Genomic DNA, 6,068 nt, shown 5'->3' with positions numbered 1-6,068 from the left:
GCTTGGGGGGAGGGGCAGGCACGGACGACGGGCCAGAGCAGGCGGCGGAGGGGCAGGCACGGATGAAGTGGCCGCCGGGGCGGGGTCGATGGAGGTCGGGGCGGGGACGGAGGTCGAGGGAGGGAGGGCCGGCCGCGCGGGGATGTGTCGAGGGAGGCCGGGACGGGCGAATACAGCGGCGGTGCGGGCTGATCCGCGCGGAGACGACAGCGGCGTGGGCGGATCCAGGCGGCGGCGCGACGCGGGGCGGGGAGGACGGCGGTGCACCGCGGGTGGGTGGGGGAGACGGGGGAGGCGCGGGCGATGGCGGGTTCGGCGCGGGGCGGGGCGGCCCGGGGTTGGTGCAGCGCGGGGCGGCGGGCTCGGGGCCGGCGGTGGCGTGCTCAGGGCGGGCGGGCAGCGGAGGTGGTGGGCGGCGACGCGGGTGTGGGTCGGGGAGGAAGGGGGAGATGGATGGCGAATGGGTGGTGGGGGCGAACCGCAAGGGGATAAGGTCGGCCCTATGCCGACGGCCTGGCCGTCGGCATAGGCCCGCCCGTTTGCCACGTCATCGATCCGTGGACATGTGCGCTGGTATGCCGACGCCGTTGGCATAGATACTTTGCATGTTTTTAATTTTGTCGTTACGACATTTTTTTATTTTTTATTTTTTTGTTACGGCATGTGTTGCACCCCCCAACACCATTCCGGCCCAAACCACCCAAAGATACCCTCCGTGTCGGCCAGACGTGGCCGTTTCCCCCCTCCGGGACACGGCGGCAGCCACGCCCGTGAGGTTTACACGGCAGGACGGGGGCCCTGGGGGAGTAGTAATGCCACCGGAGCGTCGCACCGGGCCCTCATACATGCAGGGTGGTGTGGTGGCATGTCCGAAGAGGCGACACGCGTGTCCGGGGTGTGCCCCCCTCACGGACGGCGCCACCGCCGGCACCTGGAGGGGGGAAACGGACGCGTCGGGTCTACACAGAGGGGATCTTGCTGTGGGTCTGGCCCGGATGTTGCTCCAGAGTGTTCCTATGGGCTGACCTAACACAACCGGGTGGGGAGGTCCACTAGTCAAAGCCCGTCCATGCAAAGTCAAAGGGCTAGATCGTGTGGTCAAACGCTACAGGGTTAGCGGGATGGGGGCACTGGGGGGTAGCAATGCCACCTAAGCGTCGCACCGGGCCCTCATACATGCGGGGTGGTGTAGTGGCATGTCCGAAGAGGCGGCACGTGTGTCCGGGGTGTGCCCCCCCTCACGGACGGCGCCGCCGCCGGCACCTGGAGGAGGGAAACGGACGCGTCGGGTCTACACGGAGAGGATCTTGCTGTGGGTCTGGCCCGGATGTTGCTCCAAAGTATTCCTATGGGCTGACCTAACACAACCGGGTGGAGAGGTCCACTGGTCAAAGCCCGTCCGTGCAAAGTCAAAGGGCTAGATCGCGTGGTCAAACGCTATAGGGTTAGGCGGGAGGGGGCACTGGGGGGTAGCAATGCCACCAGAGGGCCCTCATGATAGGGTGCCGCCGTCCCGCCTAACCCTGTAGCGTTTGACCACGCGATCTAGCCCTTTGACTTTGCACGGACGGGCTTTGACCAGTGGACCTCCCGACCCGGTTGTGTTAGGTCAGCCCATAGGAACACTCTGGAGCAACATCCGGGCCAGACCCACAGCAAGATCCCCTCCGTGTAGACCCGACGTGTCCGTTTCTCCCCTCCAGGTGCCGGCGGCGGCGCCGTCCGTGAGGGGGGGCACACCCCGGACACGCGTGCCGCCTCTTCGGACATTCCACCACACCACCCCGCATGTATGAGGGCCCGATGTGACGCTCCGGTGGCAATGCTACCCCCCAGTGCCCCCCTCCCGCCTAACCCTGTAGCGTTTGACCACGCGATCTAGCCCTTTGACTTTGCACGGACGGGCTTTGACCAGTGGACCTCCCGACCCGGTTGTGTTAGGTCAGCCCATAGGAACACTCTGGAGCAACATCCGGGCCAGACCCATAGCAAGATCCCCTCCGTGTAGACCCGACACGTCCGTTTCCCCCCTCCAGGTGCCGGCGGCGGCGCCGTCCGTGAGGGGGGCACACCCCGGACACGCGTGCCGCCTCTTCGGACATTCCACCACACCACCCCGCATGTATGAGGGCCCGGTGCGACGCTCCGGTGGCATTGCTACCCCCAGTGCCCCCCTCCCGCCTAACCCTGTAGCGTTTGACCACGCGATCTAGCCCTTTGACTTTGCATGGACGGGCTTTGACCAGTGGACCTCCCCACCCGGTTGTGTTAGGTCAGCCCATAGGAACACTCTGGAGCAACATCCGGGCCAGACCCACAGCAAGATCCCCTCCGTGTAGACCCGACGCATCCGTTTCCCCCCTCCAGGTGCCGGCGGCGGCGCCGTCCGTGAGGGGGGCACACCCCGGACATGCGTGCCGCCTCTTCGGACATGCCACCACACCACTCCGCATGTATGAGGGCCCGGTGTGATGATCCGGTGGCATTGCTACCCCCAGTGCCCCCCTCCCGCCTAACCCTGTAGCGTTTGACCACGCGATCTAGCCCTTTGACTTTGCATGGACGGGCTTTGACCAGTGGACCTCCCCACCCGGTTGTGTTAGGTCAGCCCATAGGAACACTCTGGAGCAACATCCGGGCCAGACCCATAGCAAGATCCCCTCCGTGTAGACCCGACGGGTCCGTTTCCCCCCTCCAGGTACCGGCGGTGGCGCCGTCCGTGAGGGGGGGCACACCCCGGAGCCCCAAGACGCGCGTCTACGCATGCATGAACACTTTCACATATGCATCGGGACCCGTGCGATGTTTCGGTGACATAGCTACACCCCGAATCCCCCCACCAACCAGAATTCCTTCCGTGTCGACCGTTTCCCCCCTCCGTGACACGGCGATAGCCACGTTCGTAACGGGGGGCAATCGATATACCATCGGGTATGTTTTTTTAGATAAGGCATAATTATCTTATACAAAAACAAAAACTAAAATAAAGTAAAAATAACAAAACAGAGTAAAAATAAAAAAAATTAAAATAAACGTATGCCGATGGCAAGGCCGTCGGCATATCTGTGCACACACGGAGGTTGTCCCACGGATCGCTGACGTGGCGTGGCACACGGATCGCTGACGTGGCAGAGGGGCCTATGCCGATGGCTTTGCCGTAGGCATACCTCTGCCACAGATATGCCGGCGGCCGCCGTTACCGCCCGTCGGCGTAGGATCAACGCCGTCAAATGGTCAGTGCTGACCGGGCAGGTGGGCCCTGGCTATGCCGACGGCCTGTCCTATGCCGACGGGCCCCGTAGGCGTACCTCGGGCGGTCCTGACGGCCTGGTCTATGATGACGGCCCCGTCGGCATAGATGAATGTATGCCGACGGCTTTTCTACGCCTACGGCCTTTCCTTGGCCGTCAGCATAGGTCCATAGATGCCGACGGGTGCCGTCGGCATAGATTTGGCCGTCGGCAACCCCAGTTTTTCTGGTAGTGAACTACACGAAATCAAAGGAGACCACTCGTTGTTGTAGTCAACGAGGGCATCATCACCAAGCTTGTCGGAGTCCACCCGAGCGAAGAAGTCTGCATAGTCGGCCCTAGACGGGAAGCCAAAGTCAGGAACCAAGGGAGCCCGAGGAGGAATCTCATCCCCACTCATGGGACTACCGCCAGGAGAATGGAGACGCGCCTTGAGCTGATTCACCTTGTTGATATGTCGAGTCTCCAAGTTGTTATTTTTTTTGTTCTGGGAGATGCCAATAGGCTGCTGGAATATTGGGAAGCAAAGAAATGAGAAACTGTATCATGATGAATAGACCAGCCTAGAAAGTTTGTAAAGAATCTTCAAAGATGATCTTACTCGAAATTAACTTCAATTCTTGGGTACAACAGAATCTGTAAACATGCTGTTCATTTGCATTGTATAGCTGTGTATGCATGGGTCTGATAAAAGATAACCCACGTGGGGCGAAGAATAAGTGCATCCGGTAAGATCCTCTAAATTATCAGCACAGAATACAAGATATATCTCGATGAGATTCATATTTTTTATGCATAGGATAGCATTGCGACGCTGCACACCTGGGCTATTTAAGGCTGATGTCGATGAAATTGGCATGGGTGGCAGTACCGGAGCATGATGCATGTATGTGAGGACGCACCCACGTGGGGCCACTAGTTAATCGATTCGCTATGATCCTCCAAATTATCAGCACTACGCAAGCCTGGCCGCTCCACAGAATACAATATGTCGATCAGATTTACATTTTTTAAAAAGGAAAAACAAACAAACTAAAATGCATGGCAGAGTTTCATCGCCGCACCAACCGGCTTGCAGCTTCCTCCACTGGATAAATAAGACCCCTCATTTGCAAGCACACACAATCGGCCAGTAGCATACATTGTAACATCAATCAAGTAGCTAGCCATGAACTCAAAGCTTTGCATCTCCTCCTCCCATCAACCATGGCATGGGTTCCACATCCATGAGAGCGCGACCGAGAGAGTAGCGCCACCAGGAGTTCACCTCATCAAGAAGATGTGCCATCCAAAAGTAAGCATCGATGAGTTCATATCCACACTCCCCCAGAGAAAAGGGTGGTCGCAACCACTCATCTAGTACAAGAATTTCTGGTTCAGAGGCCTGCCGCTGGAGCAGATCCTGCTGGCCCAGGACGCCTTCGAATCCTGTGCCGACGACATCATCCTCGCCACGCAGCCCAAGTGCGGCACGACTTGGCTCAAGGCCCTTGCCTTCACCATCGTCAACCGCTCTCGCTACAGCTTCGACGACCACCCCCTCCTCACTAACCACCCTCAGCGCGTCGTGCCATTCATCGAGATCCCTGGTGTTGGCGGCGGTGGCGTGGATCATCATGCACACATCGAGACGCTTTCTTCCCCGAGGCTTCTCGCCACACACATGCCGATGTCGCTGCTCCCACTGGACATCAGCTGCCGAGTCGTGTACGTGTGCCGGGATCCCAAGGATGCCCTGGTCTCAAGGTTGCACTTCGAGAACAGAATCACCGAGGGTTCCAACCTGTCGATGGAGAGTGCTTTCAGCATGTTCTCCAAGGGCTTCTCATCTTATGGCCCCTTCTGGGACCACTGCCTCGAGTACTGGAAGGAGAGTCTAGCCAGGCCTAACAATGTTCTCTTTTTGAAGTACGAAGAGATCAAGTCAGATCCGGTGCAAGTCGTGCGGAGGCTAGCAAAGTTCCTCGGCGTCCCACTGTCTCAAGAGGAGGAGAGCTCTGGTGTTGCCCAAGAGGTGGTCAGATTGTGCAGCTTTGAGATGCTTACTAGCCTACAAATTAACCAGGTGGGTGGCATTGATCGTGGAAACAAATGTTATGTAGGTAATTCTATGTTTTTTAGAAAAGGAAAAGTTGGAGACTGGAGGAACCACATGAGCCAGGAAATGGGGGAAAAGTTAGACCGCATCGTCCGAGAGAAGCTCCAGGGGTCAGGACTCACGTTTTGAGTCACGTTGATTTTGTTACGTTACAACCGGTTTCCTACTTATGCTTGTAAAGAGCCATGTTGCATTCTGTTTCAGTCTTGGACATGAAGACAGATTTGACGTTAACATCATGTTCTCTCTGTATGTTTTGGGAATTGCACGATGTATTACTCAGGTGTAAACGCACGTATATATGATGTACAAAGGTGGGCCACGACCTCAAATATACAAGGCAACAAGGAGGTGGGCCCAATACACAGATATGCACAACACATATACTCAACACCCCCCGCAGTCGAAGTGGCACCGCTGCTGACGCAAAGACTGGACTGGAACTCCTCAAATGATACCGTAGGCAAGCCCTTGGTCATGATATCTGCAATTTGTTGGGAAGTAGGAACGTGTAGAACACGAATATGGCCAAGAGCCACCTGTTCCCGAACAAAATTATTATCCAACTCAATATGCTTGGTCCGACGATGATGTACCGGGTTAGCGGAGAGGTAGACCGCCGAGAAATTGTCGCAGTAGACCACCATGGCACGATCCACAGGGCAAGAGAGCTCCTGAAGCAGCTGACGAAGCCACGAACACTCGGCGACGACGTTGGC

The 6,068-nt window shown here is 57.6% G+C and overlaps 1 pseudogene; it reads left to right on the top strand.

The window, feature by feature from the left end:
• Positions 1-3,180: 3,180 nt before the first annotated feature.
• LOC123076492 (cytosolic sulfotransferase 5-like) lies at positions 3,181-5,478 on the top strand (annotated as a pseudogene).
• Positions 5,479-6,068: the final 590 nt, after the last annotated feature.

This window comes from Triticum aestivum, chromosome 1B (genome assembly GCF_018294505.1).
Source record: "Triticum aestivum cultivar Chinese Spring chromosome 1B, IWGSC CS RefSeq v2.1, whole genome shotgun sequence".
NCBI classification, from domain to species: Eukaryota; Viridiplantae; Streptophyta; class Magnoliopsida; order Poales; family Poaceae; genus Triticum; species Triticum aestivum.
The sequence above is the reverse complement of the archived record's forward strand: the minus strand, read 5'-3'. Positions and strand labels throughout refer to the sequence as shown.